This window comes from Myotis yumanensis, unplaced genomic scaffold (assembly GCF_028538775.1).
Source record: "Myotis yumanensis isolate MYYU_CA2020_CCGP unplaced genomic scaffold, mMyoYum1.0.hap1 SCAF_6, whole genome shotgun sequence".
Taxonomy (NCBI): Eukaryota; Metazoa; Chordata; class Mammalia; order Chiroptera; family Vespertilionidae; genus Myotis; species Myotis yumanensis.
In genome coordinates, this window is record NW_027223757.1 from 57071909 (window position 1) to 57093634 (window position 21726).

A 21726-nucleotide genomic window follows, 5' to 3' on the forward strand; every position below is an offset into this window, starting at 1 on the left:
GATGTGGATGGGAAATGGAAATTCCAGTTCTGTTTTTATTTCAGAATATTTCTGCTTTTTTGGTTTCCATTTAAATATGAAAACACTTAAATGCAAAACGCAAGCAGATTTCCCCTCCCCCCATATACTTTATTTCATATTTACCATGAATATCTATACTTGGTAAAAACATATTACTGAGTGAAATTGCTGCTCAGTTAACTTGAAACAGATTTTATTACCTGATGATCATTTTACCCCAGTCACATCAGTAGTTAAAATTTCACAGGTAGAATAAAATTTTGCTTATTTGACTTATTTCTAATTGTTTTTTTTTAAAAAATCCTTTTAAGTGGTGAATATTGATTATTGTCAATAAAATCATATACTAATGTTATTTATTTTTTCCCTGGAGGATTCTGAATGTGCCTAAAGAGCTATATTTAGGAAGGGCTTCATGCAACATCTGGGTAGTTGTGTAGCAGCTGGGTAACAGCACATAAGAAACGACTCAAAGCTCAGAACGCTAATTGAGAAAGAGCCTGGTGTTTAGCTCCAAAGCCAAGGGGAAGGCAATGTGGGAGGTAATTATCCAATTTGGGATATTGCATGGGTAAAAGAGTTACTGTGTTAATAAAAATACAATCAGGCCTAGTTGCCTGGGGTTGCCGTTTATTTTTGCCCATCTCCCCCAGGAGCTATCTCCAGGTGCAAGGTGGCTCAGCGAGTCCACGTTTTACTTTTGGCACTGACTCAGATGGTAGGTGTGTATATCCTGAGAAACACCGAACCCAATACTGACATGACTCTGGGTAATTAAATGATGGACAAGGATCCCAAGATAGTCCTCCCACTATTCTTGGCATTGGTGAGGCTTTTATGTTATATTCAGGTTTAGGCATTATATTTTAATTTTCAGAGAGAATGAGTGAGGTGGGGGAGTGAGGGGATTGAGTAAAAAAGAAAAAATCTTATGGACACAGACAACAGTGCAGTGACTGTTGGGGGTGGGGAGAGGGGGAGTGGAGGAGGGTATAGTGGGGATTAAATGGTGATGGAAGGAGTCTTGACTTGAGGTGGTAAACACATAATACAGTGCACAGTTGATGGCTTGTGGAATTGTGCACTTGAAACATATATAATTTGGTTAACCAGTGACACCACAATAAATTCAATAAAAAGGAAAAAAGAGAGAGATGAGTGACAAGGAAGAATAATAGAATGAAAATAAAACCAAAGATTATAAACTGCAGGAAGGGGTGTCAGAAACATAGCCTCTGGCATAGGAAGAGGCATCTACATGTTCTACAATTACTTTTGAAGTGAAAGTGTGTTATGGATGAGATGAGAATCACCTCTAAAGATGGGACAGTTGCAAATTCGCTTGGAAAAAAATGTAGCCTTCCTGTTTTTCTGTAAAGTTGAACAAATAAATAGCTTTTAAAGTCTGTAAAATGAATTTTTAGTATAGGAAATAATGGATTAGGAAGTTGTTGGTCCATCTCAAAGGTTCTCTTCTAGCATGATTTAAAGTCCAGTGGGAAGACTTCTGCCCCCTGGTCTATTCTGGTTTTCAGTATTTATAACATTAAGATTCTTTGGGTTTCTTTCATTTTTCCCCTGGTACTCCCATAGTCCTTCAACTCCCACCCAGTGCCCTGGCCTTCTAGCCATTGGCCCCACCACCCCTCACCATCCTTCATCCCCTCCATGGCCTCTCTCCCTTTCTTACCAGCCTAAATGCCAGGGTCAATCATTATGTCACTATCCTGTGTGCATCCTGGGCCACAGTCTACCTCTCTTGTTTTCTAGAACTCATAGCAAACTTGGAACCCTGGTTAAATCCAAGAGTCGGCCTGCGTGCCTGCTTCTTTGCAGCTGAACTTGGCTGGTAAAAACACTCCACTAGTGCTGACTGCTTTCATCTTAAATATATCACCACAAACATCAAATGTACCTTCACTGCTGCTGGACAAACATTCTATACTTTCCTAGCTATTCACTCGCCCAATTTCCTGGATATTTATTTCATACCATCTCCTCTCTGCTCCAACCTCCAACACCTTCTGTCCCATCTTAATTTTCATTTCCTGCTGCATGGAGCATATTGAAGTGAACAGAAGAGAACATCCCCAGAATACATCCCCTGCCTACCCACCCACCAGCATCCACATCCTCTGCCTTCTAGTCGGTGTCTAAGGAGAAGCCGCTGTGCCAATCCCTTTACCCTTGCACTGGATCCAATCTCACTGGACATTGCTTCAGCAACTCTACATTGTCTTTTAAAAATCGTTTTTGCTCTTATAATGAATACTATCGGCACACATACATTCTCTTTTCCTTGCAATTTCAGAAATCATTTTTTAAGCCTCATTTCCTTACCAGTTACCATCTCATTTCTTTGCTCTCCTCTGTGCTAAATTCCCCTAAAGACTTTTCCATGCTATCTCCAAATCCTCTTTCCTCATTCCCTCTTAAGCCAACTTCAATCAGGATTATGTCCCTAAAATTTCACCAGGAATGTTCTTGTAAAAGTCACCAGTGACCTTTATCATCTTAAATTTATCACCATAAACATCAAATGTACCTTCACTGCCGCTAAAGCCACTGAACAATTCTCAGTCCTTGTCTAACTTGTCCCAATCATGTGTTTGACATAGGTTAGTCACGCCTTCTTTGACATACTTTCTTCACTTAACTTCCAAGATATCACATTTTGGGGGGATTTCTTCTTGTCTTATTAACTAATCCTTCTTGGCCTCCTTTTTTCTACTTCCCGTTTCTCCTAATGCTAGCATACTCCAGGTTTTGTTGTTAGTCCTCTTCTCTTCTTTGTACTCACTCATTTGTTTGATCTCACCGAGTTCCATGGTTTTGAATATCATCTGTAGGCTGACATACCCCAATTAATATTTTGAGGTCATACACAACTGGGTGCCTGACATCTCCACTTAGATATTTAATAGACACCTCAAATTCAATGTGCCCTAAATGGCATTCCCTTGGGCTTCTTCCCTTCAACCTTTCCCATCTTAGTCAATGACAACTGCATTTTTCCATTTGCTTACATGGAGTCATCCTTTGTTCTTCACTTTCTCTCATACTCTAGGTCCAGTCTACCTAGACATTCTATTCTCTCCACCTGGAAAATATATCCACAATCTACCACTCCTTGTCTCCAACACTGTTGCAGTACTGGCCTGTGCTATTATTTTCTCTTGCTTGTAATAGCCTCCCAACTGGTCTCCTGACTTCTGTGCTTAGGGCTTTATAATTTATTTTCAGCTTAGGAGTCCATAGTCTTTAAAAAATGTAAATTGGATCATATTGCTTCTCTGCTTTAACCTTGCATTGGCTCTCTCTTTCCCCCAATCCTATATAATAAAAGACTAATATGCAAATCAACCGAATGGCGTAACAACTGGTTGCTATGATGCACACTGACCACCAGGGGGCAGATGCTCAACACAGGAGCTGCCCCCTGGTGGTCAGTGCACTCCCACAGCGGGAGCGCTGCTTAGCCAGAAGCCAGGCTCTTGGCTGGCGAGCACAGCGGCAGTGGCAGGAGCCTCTCCTGCCTCAGCAGCGCTAAGGATGTCTGACTGATGGCTTAGGCCCACTACCCGCTGTCAGTCGGACATCCCCAAGGGCTCCCGGACTGCGAGAGGGCGCAGGCCGGGCTGAGGATCCCCCCTGAGTGCACGAATCTCTGGGCCTCTAGTTAAAAAATAAAGTCATTACAATGTCCCAGAAAGACTATTTAGTTTCCTAGGGCAGCTGTAGCAAAGTACCACAAACTTGATCACTTAAAACAACAGAAATGTATTCTTTCATTGTTCTGGGGCTGGAAGTATGAAATCATGGTGCACTCTCTTCGGAGTCCTTAGGGGAGAATCCTTCCCTGTCTCTTCCAGCTTCTGGTGGCTATAGGTGTTCCTCGGCTTGTGGCTGTATCACTCCAATCTCTGCTTCTGTTTTTGCATGGCCTTCTCTTCTCTCTCTTATAACAGTACGTATTATTGTATGTAAGCCCATGAGGATAATCCAGGATGAGCTCATCTTGAGATCATTAATTTATTTGCATAAGCAAAGACTCTTTTTCCAAATAAGGTCACATTTACAGGACCTAACAGGTTAAGGTGTGGGTATATATTTTGGGGGTCTACCAGTTAACCCACCAAAAACCCATCAATTATAAACCCCTGTTACCTCTTGGATCTCTTGTTCTATCACTCTTTCCCTTATTGCAAACTAGACTGGATTCTTGGATTTTTCTCGAATATGGCCATTTCCTCTGCCTAGGACTTCTTCCTCCAGATATCAACCCATCTCACTCCCTCATGTTACATTCTCATGAGGTATCACTTCATTACTGTATTTGAAATAGCAGTGTTCAACTTCCTTTTCACCCTGCTCTTACTTTATATTTTTTCCTCATTCTGGTTGAATGGGCAATTCTGCTTTGTGTAGTGCTAGCTGGGGTACTAAGAATGCTTGAAGGTCAAAAGGTCTCGCCCATATGTCTGGAAGTTGTTTCTGGCTGCCAGATGGGAGTTCAGTTGGAGCTGTTGGCAAAGGGTCTTGGTTCTCCATGTAGCCTCTCTGTGTAGCTGCTTGGGCTTCCTCACTGGTTGGTGGCTGAGTTCCAAGAGGGAGCATTCAAAGAGGAAGGAAGTAGAAGCAGTCAGTCTTCTTAAGGTCTGGGCTCAAAAGTATCAGAATATTACTTCTACTGTATTCTTTTAGTCAAAGTAGTTGCAAGGCAGTCTAGAGTCAAGAGGAAAAATAAACTCCACCTCTCAGTTGGAAGAGTATGTTTGTACATAAAGGCAAGAAACTTGTGTAATTGTCTTTGGAGTATTTATGGTAACTATCTACCACATGGAACTTCCTGCGTCATTAATATATCATGGTGTGGCTGCCAACCAAAATGGAGATCTTTTTTTTTTTTAAAGTTTTTTTTTTTTTCTTAATATGCTTGCATTGAATTTTTTAGAGGGAGAGGAAAGAGAAACATCGATTGGCTCCTCCTGCATGCCCCCCTACTGGGAATTGAGCCCACAACCTGGGCATGTGGCCTGACCTGGAATTGAACTATGACCTCCTGGTTCATAATTGAAGCTCAACCACTGAGCCATGCTGGCCAGGCTAAAGCACTATGTTTAAGAAGGGGAGGATTCCTATTGTGCTGGAAACTTTAATGACTGCTAAATCTTCAGCTCCAGAGTGAGGACCAATGTGTTAATTTAGAAATCCTCTTTAGGAAGAGCTGCCTTCAGTGGCTCACAAGTCAATCTGGAGTCCTGAGTAAAGCCACACCAACAGGCATACTTACCTCATCTCTCTTTCATCTCTTCTTTCCTCTGTGACTAGGAATATGCATATTCTTGAAAAACTAACCAGGTTGCCACTTGGGTTTCTCTGTTTTGTCACACATAACTCATTTAGTGTTCTCTCACATATCCTGCTTCCCATCCATTAGTCCACATTCTCCATTAAGGTGGTGTGGTTTTGAATTTTTATTTTTCTTATTCTATGTACATCCAAGATATTTGGTTGTGAAGTGAATATTCAGGGTAGGTACTAAACAGACTTACAGTCTGGGTTCTTGAATATTCCACTTTTATCATACATAGAAAATTCACAGAATATAATTCATTGAGGACTCACCTCTATCATGTGGTCCTTTCTTACCTCTCTGACTTTTAAGATGTAGAAATGGAGCACCAACTCTAAGTGATTCTGGTATTGTTGCATTGTTTTAATTACCTGAGAGCAAAAATAAGCAGCCATAAGTGGAACTCATTTAAAATACACTCAGGAGTTTTAGGGTTTTTTTTTTTTTCCAGATTAAAAACAACAAAAATTGACACCAATCATAAAAACGTTAAAAAAGGAAAACATTTTCCAATTAATATTTTATGCTGTGATGCACCGAGAAGCACTTCAGTTTTTGGTAAATGGAGGAGGAATGATACTGGAATCATGAGGGGGGTTGTTTCACTTCAGGCAGATTATTAGGAGTAAAGGAAAAATTAAAATAAGAGTATTTGCCGAGCAGTAGTATAGTGCATTATCCTCCATCAAGATTGAATCCAGGCCACGTGACTGCTTTTTGTGATTACGGACACATAGAGTCTCTCTGAGCTTCATTTTCCTCATCCATAAAGTGGGAATGATAGTGATAATACCTGCTCTACCTCACTTGTGGCCCAGGGGAGAGATACTGTGTGTGTGAGAGTAGAAAGTACTTTATTAAACATGAAGCATCAGGTATACCAACACATTATAGGTATCAGTACAAGAAAAACGTTTTAGTGTTTATTATTTGTTTAGTTTAGTGACAGAAATTATTCTAGCCCTTCAAAAAATATGTACTGTTTATAAATTTTTGGTACTTATTGTTGCTTTTTTGTGGTAGACAAAAGTGTTTCAAAAATATACTTTCTGGATTACAAAGAGGTCAATTAAAATTAGAAATGCAAATATTATATATTAAAATGTACAGTGTTCTCCATGAACTTAATGATTTCATGAAAATGCAAGTTATTCATGTCTAATTGATTTTTAATTCCTCATTGTGATATGTAGAAAATGATAAAAATTAGTATTTGCATTTTAAAGAATTTGGATTGTGGAAGGAGTTAAATAGTGAATTACTGAAGGGTACCAACCAAATTGGCAGTCTCGTTGGGGCTGTTCAGAAATAAAATGGAACAAAAAAATGAAATGCATTGGTGCTTTAATAAATTCAAAGATGAGTTCTTGATTACTTTATGGGGAATGAATTCTATGCATTCCTGGAGGCCTCCAGTCAGCACTTGCCTCCACCTCACAAAGAACAGCAAACAAAGCACACTTGCCTCCAGACATCTTGGAGCAGAGCGCTGTGGTGTCCGAGGTGAGGCACTGCTGAGCTACGATGTAAACACAAATTTGTGAAGGTCTTCCTGCACCCTCCCCTTATCTCTCTTTACAGCGTACTATGTACTATCTCTCTTGAGTATGTTTTACTCCTTGACATCACTTAGGAGGTTGTGACATTGAGAACAGGGGCTGTCCACCTAAGTCTCCAATTGAAAGGATATCCCTAGAGCAGCCGTTGGTGGTGGAGGAGTTAAATCCCAGCTCTCCACCATCCACCACATCCTCTCAGCTCCTGAGAACCCCTATACTCCTGAGTTCGGTTGTGCCCCTTCATGTGTGGGCAGAATCTCGTCCTCTGACCTAGGCTAGTAACTATACAGATGTTTTTGTCCTTGATGCCGTGTTACCAATGCCTTCTCTTACTGTCCTCCTTCCTGTGCTTTACTGACAGTAAGGAATTTTAGTCAAAACAAAGCACAGGCATAGGTGGGTGGTATTTGTGGGAGTGATGTTAAGGACTTCAGTACAAACTGGATAGTTCTGGTTCTCCTACTAATTTGTTAGCTTCTGGAGGGCAGGAAGTTTTCTTTTAATCTATATATTCCTCATACTAAGTGGCACAGTGCTTTGCATATTGTTGATGATGAATATTATGGAATGGATCGTGCTTCTGTAAGTTGTGTAGCAGTACTTACGAGTGAGGTTAAACACTTCGTTTTTGGAGTCAGATAGCTTGGGTAGATTCCTGGCTGTGGCATTTAATAGCCTGTGACCTTAGGCAAGTCACCAAACCTCCTGGGCTTCCTCATCTTGAAAATGGGTATAATAATACCAAATACCTCATACACTGTTGTGGGCATTAACTGAATTGATATACATAAAGTTGAAACATGCTTAACATGTGATAAAAGCTCCATACATGTAAACTGTTTTATTATTATTATTATTATTATTATTAGCACTTTACCATTTACAGAGGGCTCTTCCATATAGCAACTCATTAAATTCTCACAAGAGTCCTGTGAAATGTGGACATATATCTTTACTCATTTTGCAGTTGGAAGGACTAGATCTTACAACTGATCAGAGATTGCATAATGGAGGTTTGGGAAGCGGGCGGGTTGGGAGACACACACACAAATCTAACCTCCAAAACCAATGGTCTTGTTACTGCCCTGTCTCAACCATCATGCTCTCTCTATCATCCGAGAAACATTTAAAAATACATGAATATTCAATTATATTGTTACAGGGGAGAATCACAGAGGAGTCAGAACATTGGCTCCTGAGATCTCACTGGGAGCCCACAGTGATTTAACTCAGCATGGTCTAGGGCAGCAGTTCTAAACCTGTGGGTCGCGACCCCTTTGGTGGTCGAACAACCCTTTCACAGGGGTCGCCTAAGACCATCCTGCAAATCATATATTTACATTACGATTCATAACAGTAGCAACATTACAGCTATGAAGTAGCAACGAAAATAATTTTATGGTTGGGTCACAACACGAGGAACTATATTTAAAGGGCCAGAAGGCCAAAACCGGTTTGGCTCAGTGGATAGAGTGTCGGCCTGCGGACTGAAGGGTCCCAGGTTCGATTCCGGTCAAGGGCATGTACCTGGGTTGCGGGCACATCCCCAGTGGGAGATGTGCAGGAGGCAGCTGGTCGATGTTTCTCTCTCATCGATGTTTCTAACTCTCTATCTCTCTCCCTTCCTCTCTGTAAAAAATCAATAAAATATATTTAAAAAAAAAAAAAAAAAGATTGGAGAACAAAAATTATAAAAAAAATAAAAATAAAGGGCCAGAAGGTTGAGAACCACTGGTCTAGGGAAAAATGGTAGAGATGGTGTGAATTAAAGGAGGTGGCCCATGTCCCTGCAGATGGATAGATGTAGTGGTGGGTCCTACAAGATGGAACTATTCTCAGAAATGATGGAAACCAAGGTGAACCTTAAAGGAATCTCATTCCTGGGGCATTGGGCAGAGAAAAGACCAGTAACTGTACAGATATTTTTGTCCTTGATGCCATGTTACCAATGCCTTTTCTTACTGTATCTCCTTTCTGTGTCTAGTGCCTGATTTAGTACTTTGCATATAGTAGGTTCTCATTTAATAATAGCTGAACAAAAACACAAATGACTGGCATGTATATGGGTACCAAAATAATACAACAGAGCTGTGAAATTAGAAGTACATTTACATTTTACATAATCCCTGGTAAAAGATTTGCTTAGAGGAAGAATTAGGCATCACTGCTAAAACCAGCCTTTGGAATTACCAATGGACTTAATGGATGCCTCCCATCCTGCTTCACCATTAGATTAATAACAAGCAAAGGACTGACTTTTTAAAATATAAATATTTACCCAATTTAATTTTGCAAGATGCACCCCACCCAGTAATCCCAGTCCCTTTTATCCTACCTTACTTTTCTTTGTGTAGAACTCCCTACCTCCTACCACAAAATATAATTTTTTATGTTCATTATTGATCATTTAACTGCCACCACCAGAACTCTACCTGCTTGAGGACAGGAATCTTTGCCTGAACATTAATTTACCTCAGGGTCCCAGGAAAGATCCTGGAATGCATTAGTGCTCAATAAATATATTTTGAATGAGCATTAATGACTCCTTTCTATGTGCAAGACAATGTGAATGCTATTGTATATAGGATTAAATAATCAATGAAAAGCTGTTTAAATGAATGTATGTATATATGTACATTTTAAGATATCAAATATATATATTAGAGGCCTGGTGCATAAAATTCATGCACTCGGGGGGGGGGGGGGAGGGAGTGTCCCTCAGCCTGGCCTGTACCCTCTCGCAGTCTGGGAGCCCTTGAGGGATGTCAGTGGGACATCCTTAGTGCTGCCATGGAGGTGATAGAGTCTCCTGCCTCTGCCGCTGTGCTTGCCAGCCATGAGCCCAGCTCAGGGCTTCTGGCTGAGAGGCACTTCCCCTGTAGGAGCGCACTGACTACTGGGGGCAGCTCCTGTGTTGAGCAACTGCCCTCTAGTGGTCAGTGCGTGTCATAGCAACTGGTCGTTCTGCCATTTGGTTGAATTGCATATTAGCCTTTTATTATATAGGAGATATATATCTATAATAATAAAAGTGTAATATGCTAATTAGACCAGACAGCCGAATGACCTTCCAGACATCCTTCTGGATGGAGCTGTGGCTGCGAGGGCCAAGGCAAGCCACCGCAACTGTGAGGGCCGAGCCCCTTGCACGAATTTCATGCATCAGGCCTCTAGTATATATATAACTTAAACAAAGGGCAGTGCTCATTTTGACCAGTCTTGACCTACTCAAAGTGCATCTTTGCTCCCCTGGGTCCCCCCACCCTGTGGATGACACACTCTAGGGTGTGCAGGTCACCTTTGCAGGGCCTCACCCAGCCTGCTTCCTGCCCCTCCCTCAACGCTCCTTCCCATGCTCTAGATGTCCGCAAACAAACTAGAAGTCTGAAGGCAGCATCTGGCCTGCACATGTTCATTGTTGGGCTTGCTAGGAGTTGGAAAATTTTTTCAGTGAATTGCCAACATTTAAAAATCTGGAGAATTCTCATAAATATCCAGATTTCCGCTTTCTCTTGCAAAGCCTAAGAGTATCTGTCGACACTGGGCTGGCATTGCCACCCGGCCTTGATAGGCTGGGGCTGAGCAGCAGCTGGCCTGCAGATAAGGCGTGTGCCCTTCTAGTTACCAGCATCCCAGCCCTGCTCATCTCACCCACTCACCACCCTGCCTGGCCCTGGAGGGGCTGGGTTTGCAGCCCCTGCCCCATCTCCAAAGATAGAAATTTGATACTGCTTCAAGCTGCTGGGAAGACGGGACTATATAGCTACACACACTTTTTACAGCTGGAGTCCATCCTGTGTATAAAAACTTGCTAATTCAGAAAATGGGCATATACTCTTTTAACAAATACTTAGCTCTGACTGCCCTTTGTCCAAGGTTTGCAGTTTCTTCACTGCCCCTCAATACAATGTGCTCATTAGCTAAATCTCAAAAATAGTGTTATTTCTCTTTGAGGAAAAACATGCCATTAAGGAATAATGGCTCAGCATGCCACAAAACTTCTTCCTGATGAGTTTCCTTTGTTTGGAAGATAAGCCTGCCACTTGAGCTTGTTCGAGTTTGTTTATTAGGCAAGCGTGCCTTTTTACTTTTAAAATAATCCCTCATGTATGTCACTTTGGACAAAACAGCACCACAGGCTGCCTCACTCTGTTATCACAGAGGAATTATTGTCTGATATATGAAGGCAGGGAGATGGAGCCCAGCACACTTGTTGATCCAAATGAAAATGCATCAAAAGAAAGCAGATATCTCACTGTTAGTGGATGAAAGGAAACCACTCCTCTTGCTTCTCCACTCTGGAAAGAGAAAACATGATGTGAATAAATCTCCTTTGGTTGTTTTTCCATTGTTTGCTTTTTTCTTCCTGCTGTTCCTGCTGACAAGGATGAAAAACTATAATGTGAGAGCTAATTCATGTCAGGTGCTACTGAGCCATCCATAGGAAAGCATATAAATTTCCGCTGCTTTGAAATGGCATTGCTAAGCAATTAATTAAAATGTTGTCACTGCTACCCTGAGTGCAGTTTAAATAACCCAGCACTCAGTAAAGGGTAGTCAGTTTTAACTAAAAGATGAAAACAAATGGCTGGAATCATTTGTTTTGAAAACAAAGAACCTGCCGATATGTAATGATCCAGATGCTGGGGCGTCTCGAGTGGGCTGGTGGGGAAGGAGGGACCAGGAGGGCCAGGATGCACTGCCTAGTTAAGGGGTGTTGTCCTAGCATTGCGTCCGGATGAAAGTGGCCCAAATCTAGTGAAAAGGATGCCTGGAAATTTCAGTTCCCATGGGGAATATGATCTGGTGAGTAGGTTGTTGAAGTTAAAATCGCAAAAAATAAAATAAAAAAATCTCATGAGCACAGTAGCCAAGGGGTTCAGGGCATAGAGTCAGAGGCCCAGGAAGAAGGGGACCACTGGCAAGAGCTAGCTGAGTGTTAGGCCTCAGACAAGAGTTTGAGTGAAACAGGGTTCCAGGTCTTGAATGGGAAGTGAAAGTACAAATCAGGAAACTCAGGCAATCCAGCTTCCCAGTCCTATGGATTGCACAAACTCAGTGTGGGCTGGGAAGGCTGTAGCTCCAGATACTCACAAAAGTCCAAGGGTCGTCTTGGTTACCAGAGAAACATCATAGTAAGGTGAGTTCCAGGCCTTACCAGCTGGTGGGAGTTGTGCCTACTGTTATGTTGCCAGTGTTGGCTCCGGGGAGTTAGGAAAAGGTGAGGGCAGGACTGAAAAGGCAAGAGCTTACAGGTACCAGTACTGTCAAGGACATCTGAAAACACACATACACACTCACACATATACACACACCCCTTCTCAAAGGATGCAGTCCAACACACACACACACACACACACACTCACACACACATTCATACTCACACCCTTTTGGAAAGATATACTCTAAAATGTTAGCAGTGATTATCATTAGATTGTAGAATTATGAATGGATTCTTTGTTGCTTTCATAAAACTTATTTTTATGTTCCCTTAATTTTTCACCATGAAAACGAAATTACTATGAAAACTTTTATAATAAGGAAAAAAGGTTCTTAAGTTATGTTTCCCTTTAATTGAATTTATATTTGAAGCTGGTTTAAAGGTGGATCCCTTGAAAACAAAAACAAAGACAAAAAAAGAAATGGGGGAAGTTTTTTTCACAAAAAGTCCTGATTAAAATTTAATCTTAATCACATGCTATCCTCAAACCCTCTCTTTCTATACTTCCAAGGTAGAGTGGGGATATGAAGGGTACAAAAGGAAGGACAGAGGGTAAAATATCATTCTAAAAAGGCCTTGAAATGTTACATTGGGTAATAAAGTGAAAGCTGTCAAAATAAGAATAAAATGCTCATACTTGAACTAAGAGGAACTCTTATCAGTTAATGTTTTAGTCTCTACTTCCAGGAATATGTATGCCCTTATTCCCTTTATAGATTTGTTTTTAGTTTTTCAATATGGAAATGAGTATCTTCATAACGTCTTAGTAATACACTATCTAGCTTTCAGGAAATACCAGGCTCTGTTTATTCACTGATTTATAGTCTGAAGGAGGCAGAGAGATGCAAAAGCTGTTCCCTGGGGTCTCCAGCCCATTTCCTTCTATTCCTGCTCTTGCTAGAATTGCAGTGCAGTGTTCAATTATAGAAATGGCAACAATTACTCATAATTATGCTTCTCACATGCAATGAATGATTTCAGATGTTGTTAGCACAGCTCAGTATCTTAGTATTAGCTCATTATGAAGGTTGCCTATCACAATTTATTTGTCATTCAGTTTATGTGAAGAGACTAGAGACTGGCTAATGGATGGATTCTATGGTTAACTTTTTCCAAGGGAGAAAAAAAATCTCTTGTACTTTTGAGAGGTGTAACTATAGGTAAATTGTTCAATCTCTTGGCATCAATGTCCTACTCTGTAAAATGAGTTGGATTTAGTGATCTCTATAAAATTCTCTCTACCTTAAAAAATATATTGATTTTAACTTGCCAACTCTGAAATTATCTGGGGGTGGAAATGGGACGTCTTTTCAGAGGTAGGTAATTCAACTTGTACATGGTGTTGGAAGAAAATATCAGAACCAAGAAAATATTTGATTGGCAGAGAGACATTGCATCTCAGTTGAAGATATTTCTCTAACTGCTACCGGTTGCTACTATGGCACATTCCTCCCCTTACTTTTTCCAATAGGGGAAGAGTGATGGGGAAAGGTGGAAGCAGGAAGTGAATGGTTCAGAGTAGGAATACCATTCCAAAGCATTCTAGCTCCAGCCCTGCTGTTGATTAGTTTCTGGTCTTTTCTCCTCTCTTCTAGTTCTTGGGGATTGACTTTTCCTCTTTATACATTTGACAAAAGTAAAATTTATTTCAGCCACCTACCAGGAAGACAAGAGAAAAACTTGCAAGTGAAAGGATCCTTATTAGAACACAGATATTTCACCTATTGGGCAAAGCTCAAGTCTTCCCAACACCACCTATTCTGTCACCACCACACAGCCATTGCACACCTGGAAGCTGGCTGCCAGAGGGCCACCAAGAAAGGCAAGTTAGAGGCGGATGCTTGCTGTAGTGCTGGATTCCATCAACACAATCTCTGACCAGGGGACTTCAATCGTTTCTCTTTTTGACCAGTTTCATTTCGGTAGAATTATTAAGGGCTGCCCTCAAAAAGGCTTCTAATCAGATAGTTTATTGAACATTCCTAGCATATAATACAATTGCTCCACTAATCACAGGTGAGCAAGAAGGAAGTAGAGAAATCAGTAATCGGCTAAACTTTAGGGATCAGGAGAAGTCTGGGATTGGCCCTTGCCACTAAAATTCTGATAATACATATTTAATAAATCTCAGGTGGAGCTTGGCCATTTGTCTTATTAAAAAGTTAGAGAATGTCAGGAAATGGCTAAAGGAGAAGGAAAAAGGGAAATGGAAGGTGAGATCTCACAAGCAGGATATCATGGCCCTAGGAACTATTCTGGGTTCTAGTTTCATCCCCTGGGACCCTTAGTTCAGTTGTTACTTCTTGGGGAGAATCAAATCTTTGTCTAAGGACCAAGGGGTTTTAAGCCTCTGTGGAAAGCAGTTTGGTGACTCTTTAGAGAGTTAAACACAGAATTACCACTGTAATTCCACTCCTAGGTATATACCCAACAAAATTGAAAACAGGTACTCAAACAAACACTTGTACACGATTGTTCACAGCAGCACTATTCACAATAGCCAAAAGGTGGGCACAAATATCCATAACCAATCAACAGACGAGTAAAATGTGGCATGGACACACGATGGAATATCAGTCAGCCATAAGAGAATGAAGTTCTGATACAAGCTGCAATGCAGACGAAGCTGGAAAACATTATGCTGAGGGAAATAAGGCAGACAAAAGGTCACATATGGTATGATTCCATTTTTGTGAAATGTTCAGAATAAGTAAGTGCAGATTGGTAGTTCCCAGGGGCTGGAGAAGGGGAGGACAGGGAGTGACTGTTGAATAGACACAGAGCTTTCTTTTCGGATAATGAAATTTCTCTTGGAACTACTAGTACATAGAGGTGATGGTTGCACAACAAGGTGAATGCAGTAAATGACATTGAATTATACACTGAAATTAAAAGGAATGAGTGACTTCTCTATATACCAATGTGGATGGAACTCAAAAACATTATTTTGAGCCAGAGCGATCAGATACAACAGTACATACCATATGATTTAAGTCAAAACTGTGGTTGCTTATGTGGGGGTTGACTGGAAGGGAGCATGAGAGAAGTTTCTGAGGGGATAGAAATGTTCTGTATCTTGCTAGGGTTGTGATAATATAGACCTATGAAAATATTTGTGAAGACTCATTGACATATGCACTCAAGTCCTGTGCATTTAACTGAATGTAAATTTTATCTCAAATAAACAAAATTAGAGAAAAAAATGAGCAAAAAAAGGCCAAAATCCTATAAAAATATGGGCAAAAAACATGAAAGGACAATTCATAAAAAACATGTTTAACCATTTATAATGATATATGAAAATTAAAACTTCACTGAGCTGTTTTTTATCTATCATGTTGGCAAACATTTAAAAGCTTGATATTATACTCTGATGTAAGTGTGTGGGAAAACAGTCAGTTGTATACATTGCTATGGTGAGAAATTTGGCAATATGTAACAAAACTACATATGCTTTTACCCTTTAATCTAGCAGTTTTACTTCTAGGAATGTATCAATCTTAGTCAGTCGGGTGGCTTATAAGCAATAGAAACTTATTTCTCACAGTTCTGGAGATTGGAGGTCTGAGATTAGGGTGCAGCCTGGTCTAGTGAGGACAGACATCTGTATCCTCACGTGGAAGGGACTATAGAGACCCGTGGTGTCTCATTTATAAGAGCACCAATCCCATTCATTAGGGCACCACCCTCATGACCTACTCACCACTGAGGCCTCACCTCCTAACACCATCACATTGGGTGTGAATTTTGGGGGAAGATAACCATTCATTACTCATGAAACACACCCCTAGTATACAAAAATGCGCACACAACAGGTTATTCATTGCAGCATTACTTACAGTCCATTTTTCTCCTGGGATCAACCACAACCTCAGGTATCCTTCTAGCAACACTCCAGCATGCTCTGTGCTCATTTTCACCAGCCAACCATCATGACCAGGTGATTCCCATTTAAGCCAAGTGAGTGAGTCTGACTACACTGGTACCAAACAATGATTAAACCTTGGACTCACCTTGAGAGTTTGCACATCTAACAGTGCCTAGGCTCCACCCTCAGAGACCCTGATTTGGTCAAACTGGCTCCTGTGTTGTTTGTGACCTGACCCCATCATTTTATTCTGACTTTTCTACTTTCAGCTTCCACAGTGGCTGAGGTGGGGTACAGAAGTCAGCATTTTTAAAAAGCTTTCCAGATGATTCTTTTGTGCAGCCAGGCTGAGGACAATGGAAATGAAAAATAGCAAATATTTCAGGATAGAAAGAAAAGCATAAGAATTCATCAATATTCAAGATCTTAGGAGAAACCAAGATGGCGGCATAGGTAAACACTGGAGTTTGCTGCCTCGAACAACCACTTCAAAAATACAACTAAAAGACAGAACGGACATCATCCAGAACCACAGGAAGGCTGGCTGAGTGGAAATTCTACAACTAGAAGGAAAGAGAAAAGCATACCGAGACTCAGAGGAGGCGCAGTGCGGAAGTAAAATACTAAGGTACAGAGGCGCACATGGAGCGGGCTGGCGGCTGAGGGCGCGGTTGTCGTTTTCAATCAGGAGCGAGTCTCAGGCTCTGAGCTCCAGTTCCAGGCGAGTCTCTGGGGACCCAGACTCATACGGGAGAAGCGGGACTGTCTGGCATCCGTCGGAACTCGAGGGCAGCTTTCTCTCGGAGGGGCTTGCAGTGATTACCGGGACATTGAGAATCGGAGCCTCTGAGAGCAGCCATAACTGCTAGCCCCACCCTATTGATCCCGTGGGACCCGCCCTGCCCAAGCCCTGCAGGGAGGCTTTTGCTGGATAGCCTCAGGAAAAGGCTAGATTAGCACCTCCCTAGAGATCCAGGAGCCAGGAAGCCCAGAGGTCAGAGTGGGACCATCCAGTTTGCAGCTCTGTGGAACCATAAAGGACACACTCAGGGGGCAGACTCAGTGAGCACCAAAGCCCCATTGAAGCAAGTCTTGCCCCGGAGGGGTGTCTCCAGCACAGAAATTCTCCCACTGCAGACACAGCTGATTCTCACAGCCAATTGGCCTGGAGGTCAATCCCTCCCAGTGATACCTACCACAATCAAGGCTTAACTACAACAAGACTGTGCACAAAGACCACAAGGGGGTGCACCAAGAGTGTCCTCCTCAGGTAATTGGGGAGGCTGAACCACTGGGCCCTAGTGGACACTTAGCACAGAAAATCACTTTATCAACACAGGGAAGCATAAAAAATGCGGAGACAAAGAAAAAGGACACAAATGACAGAAATGGAGGAAAGCAAACTACTGGATATAGAGTTCAAAACCACACTTTTAAGGTTTTTCAAGAATTTTCTAGAAACTGCCGATAAACTTAATGAGACCTACAAGAAATCTAATGAGACCCTCAAGGTTGTGATAAAGGACCAACTAGAAATTAAGCATACACTGACTGAAATAAAGAATATTATACAGACTCCCAACAGCAGACTAGAGGATTGCAAGAATCAAGTCAACGATTTGAAATACAAAGAAGCAAAAAACACCCAACCGGAAAAGCAAAATGAAAAAAGAATCCAAAAATATGAAGATAGTGTAAGGAGCCTCTGGGACAGCTTCAAGTGTACCAATATCCGAATTATAGGGGTGCCAGAAGAAGAGAGAGAGCAAGATATTGAAAACCTATTTGAAGAAATAATGACAGAAAACTTCCCCTACCTGGTGAAAGAAATAGACTTACAAGTCCAGGAAGTGCAGAGAACCCCAAACAAAAGGAATCCAAAGCAGACCACACCAAGACACATCATAATTAAAATGCCAAGAGCAAAAGACAAAGAGAGAATCTTAAAAGCAGCAAGAGAAAGAAACTCAGTTACCTACAAGGGAATACCCATACGACTGTTCGCTGATTTCTCAACAGAAACTTTGCAGGCCAGAAGGGAGTGGCAAGAAATATTCAAAGTGATGAATGCCAAGAACCTACAACCAAGATTACTTTATCTAGCAAAGCTATCATTCAGAATTGAAGGTCAGATAAAGAGCTTCACAGATAAGAAAAAGCTAAAGGAGTTCATCACCACCAAACCAGTATTATATGAAATGCTGAAAGGTATCCTTTAAGAAGAGGAAGAACAAAAAGGTAAAGATACAAATTATGAACAATAAATACACATCTATCAACAAGTGAATCTGAAAATCAAGTGAATAATCTGATGAACAGAATGAACTGGTGATTATAATAGAATCAGGGGTATAGAAAGGGAGTGGACTTACTATTCTTGGCGGGGGCGGGGGGGGAAACAGGTGAGGGGGATGCGGGAAGAGACTGGACAAAAATCGTGCACCTATGGATGAGGACAGTGGGTAGGGAGTGAGGGAGGAGGGTGGGGTGGGAACTGGGTGGAGGGGAGTTGTGGGGGAAAAAAGAGGAACAACTGTAATAATCTGAACAATAAAGATTTAACTAATCAAAAAAAAAAAAAGAAAAAAAAAGATCCTACCTTGCTATATAAAGCATTAAAATCTCCATCCCTTCTGGGTGCTTAGTTCCAACCAGTTTCCTTGATGACTCCATCTGCTGTGGAAAGGAAGATGGAGGTTTGAGCTTTACCCTGGTGAGTCACATAACCTTTTTATTGGGGAAGGATTGGATGCCTTTACCATTAGGTGCTCCTTTAACCATTTTGTGGTGTTCCCACCTACTCCCTTTCAGTGAGGTCAGTAACTGGGAATACCACAGATTTCTAGGTCATCCTTGCCTTTACCGGCAGAGGCATGGCTACTTCCAAAAAATTGGTCTGTGAGTGAGGCAAGAAAGGAGAAACAAAGACAGTGACTAGTTCCATTGTCACCCTCCCATTTGTATGCGTATTGGTTTGGCTTGTTTATTACTGATTTCCAGGTCAAAACGTTCTCTTTACTTTTTTTTACCTAGAGCACGGAGGGCCAGGAAGCATCAGACAGTGTTTTTAATGGGACAACTTTGATGATGTGATTTTTAAAAATTACTTAGTCAATAAGGACTCATTTGAACTTGTACAGAATGGTATTTGATTGGGACAAACATAAACAAGTATAAAATGGGTGTCATAGGTAATGGAAAAACAATTTTATGGATTGTCAAACCCAATGTTTCTTCAACCCACACACAATTGAATTAAAAACTTCTAAAGTTCATCTTTGTGAACTGTCACCAGGAAACCTGCCGTGAACTGCCCTCAGGGGTGATTTGGTTGCTAGAGGAAACAAGGAAGACAATAATAACTGGTGAAAAGTGAGGCTGCTTTTTTGCATCTGTCTAGTCCATGGTCGGCAAATTTCGGCTCGGCAAACCGCGGCTTGCTAGCCACATGCGGCTCTTTGGCCCCTTGAGTGTGGCTCTTCCACAAAATACCGGCTCTTCCACAAAATACCGGCTCTTCCACAAAATACCGACTTCTGCACATGGGCCACGAAGTTTCAATCGCACTGTATGTGCGCGCCCGCACGTAGTATTTTGTGGAAGAGTCACACTCAAGGGGCCAAAGAGCTGCATGTGGCTCTCGAGCCGAGGTTTGCCGACCACGGGTCTAGTCAATAGGTAAAGTCTTGTTCTAGTCACTACTAGGAGCTATTAGCTTCTTTCAAAATTTCTCTCTCCAGCCATCTGTCTTCAGAACCTTTGAAGGAAGATCTATGTGAGTGAGCAGCGGTGGAAGGGCCTGTCATCTCCAATTGCTTAGTGAGATCTACAGTATGGCTCAGCCCTAAAATATGGCCCATCGTTTAAAAAGAGGCACAAGGTTTGAGGATCTGCCTTGTATCCGCAAGTTACTTTTTCAGTTGGCAGACTATCTTGCTAGCTTCAACACTTGTTCCCAGTCTGTATACCTTCTGTTTTTTTCTCTCCATCTGGAACAATTGTCTCATCCTGCTTATACACTTCCTATTTTTTTCAGGAGATCTCCCTAGATCTCCCTAGGGCCTAGACCATTTTAGTTACTATTGCTCCTGCCTTCTCCTAATGCTTTTACAGAATGCACCCAAATCTAGAACAAATTCTGTGTTAGTGCTTATTGCTACTTCATGTGCATATGTCTTGCTTTCTAACAAAACATTAAACTCTGTTAAACTTTAAGCTGCTTAAAGAAAGGAATATCTTATAATTTCTGATCTCCCTCAGCTCCTAGCATAGCATTGCAGATACTTTAGGTAAGGACTTTAGCTAACAATGAACGGACCTTAAGCTACACAGATTTTGCTTAATAAATTATTCTAGTTTGAGTATGGTGTTTCCTGTTGGGATCTTGACTAATACAAAAATATATATTTTAGGTGTAAAAAGGACACCGTCATTTTAAATATATACTTTATTGATTTTTTACAGAGAGGAAGGAAGAGGGGTAGAGAGCTAGAAACATCGATCAGCTGCTTCCTGCACATCCCCTACTGGGGATGTCCCGCAACCAAGGTACATGCCCTTGACCAGAATCGAACCTGGGACCCCTCAGTCCGCAAGCCGACGCTCAATCCACTGAGCCAAACCGGTTAGGGGGGGACACCGTCATTTTAAAAATACTATGCCTTTTTCTTTTGTGAAGCCAAGATTTCTGTTGTAAAGTGGAGAATCATCTTCTAATTTATCGTTTATGTACCATCTATAATATTTGAGTTTTTATATCATGAAATTTTACACAGAGCTAAAGAAAAATGAAAAGAGCAAAACCATGGAAAAGGATGATGTTTTCGAACAGCAGTTTTGGATTTTTTTATGCCATCTGAACACAGGTCTGGGTTTGGTGGTGGAGTTTATGAGTTGTTCAGTCCTCAGTTTCCCTCCTGCACTTCAATCTCAGCCAAAAGCCTGTCTCGCTTCCTCCCTTGGCTCCCTCTCCTCCCCGTCAAGGACAGAATTGCAACTTGAGCTCTGAAAGGATATTGTGGATTTCAGACATGGGAGCCCCTTTTGGTCTGAATGAGTCATTACAGTTTCCACCCTCAGAGAATTAAAGTCAGAGGTGGTCTAGTTGCTTTTCACTCTCTGACCTTATTCGGCAGTGCTCTGCATGATTCTTTGATGATGCAAGTCTTCTAAAATTTCTTTCCTGAGTCTTTCACAATTGCCGAGTTAACATGTCTGCTTAACGAAGTATGGTGCCTAAAATAATAGAAAGATGGGTACTGTATATGATTCAGCAATTTATGAAAATAGAAGATTACAAGTTGTTCCAATCATTGTAAGCATCAGACGATTGCCATACCTTGCTGGAAGAAGAGCTGGGATCAGTGCTAGGTCTCTGATCTGCAGCGGAATCTGACACTGAGGTGAGGTCCTATAGAACCATGGGCTAGTTTTAATGTTGTAATACCTTCTTTGTAGCTTCCCAAGCTTTCTCTACACATAGATCTGCTGATTTAACACTCTTTGTCCTTTGCAGACATCTTATTACTAAGGTTACTTATGATCATCTACTATCATTTCTGTAATGGGTGACAGCCACTAAAGAGAACAAGGCTACTTGTGGAGCAGACAGTCCTCCATGGCAACTGAGACTGACAGAGCCAACAGCCAGTGAAGCTAATGCTTACCTTCATTTTGGGGACAGGGAAGGAGCCAGAGAGAG

The 21726-nt window shown here is 41.4% G+C and overlaps 1 long non-coding RNA gene across 2 annotated transcripts in view; it reads right to left on the bottom strand.

The window, feature by feature from the left end:
• Positions 1-11148: 11148 nt before the first annotated feature.
• Positions 11149-21726, bottom strand: part of LOC139013138 (uncharacterized) — a 129448-nt gene continuing 118870 nt past the window's right edge. Inside the window, exons 5-7 of one of the 2 annotated variants that reach the window (XR_011471939.1) lie at positions 21149-21260; positions 18625-18698; positions 11149-11234 (exon numbers count right to left, since the gene is read on the bottom strand). This is a non-coding gene — a long non-coding RNA (uncharacterized lncRNA). Of the gene's footprint in view, positions 11235-18624; positions 18702-21148; positions 21261-21726 lie in introns of both variants that reach the window. The other variant, XR_011471938.1, reaches the window with a different exon arrangement.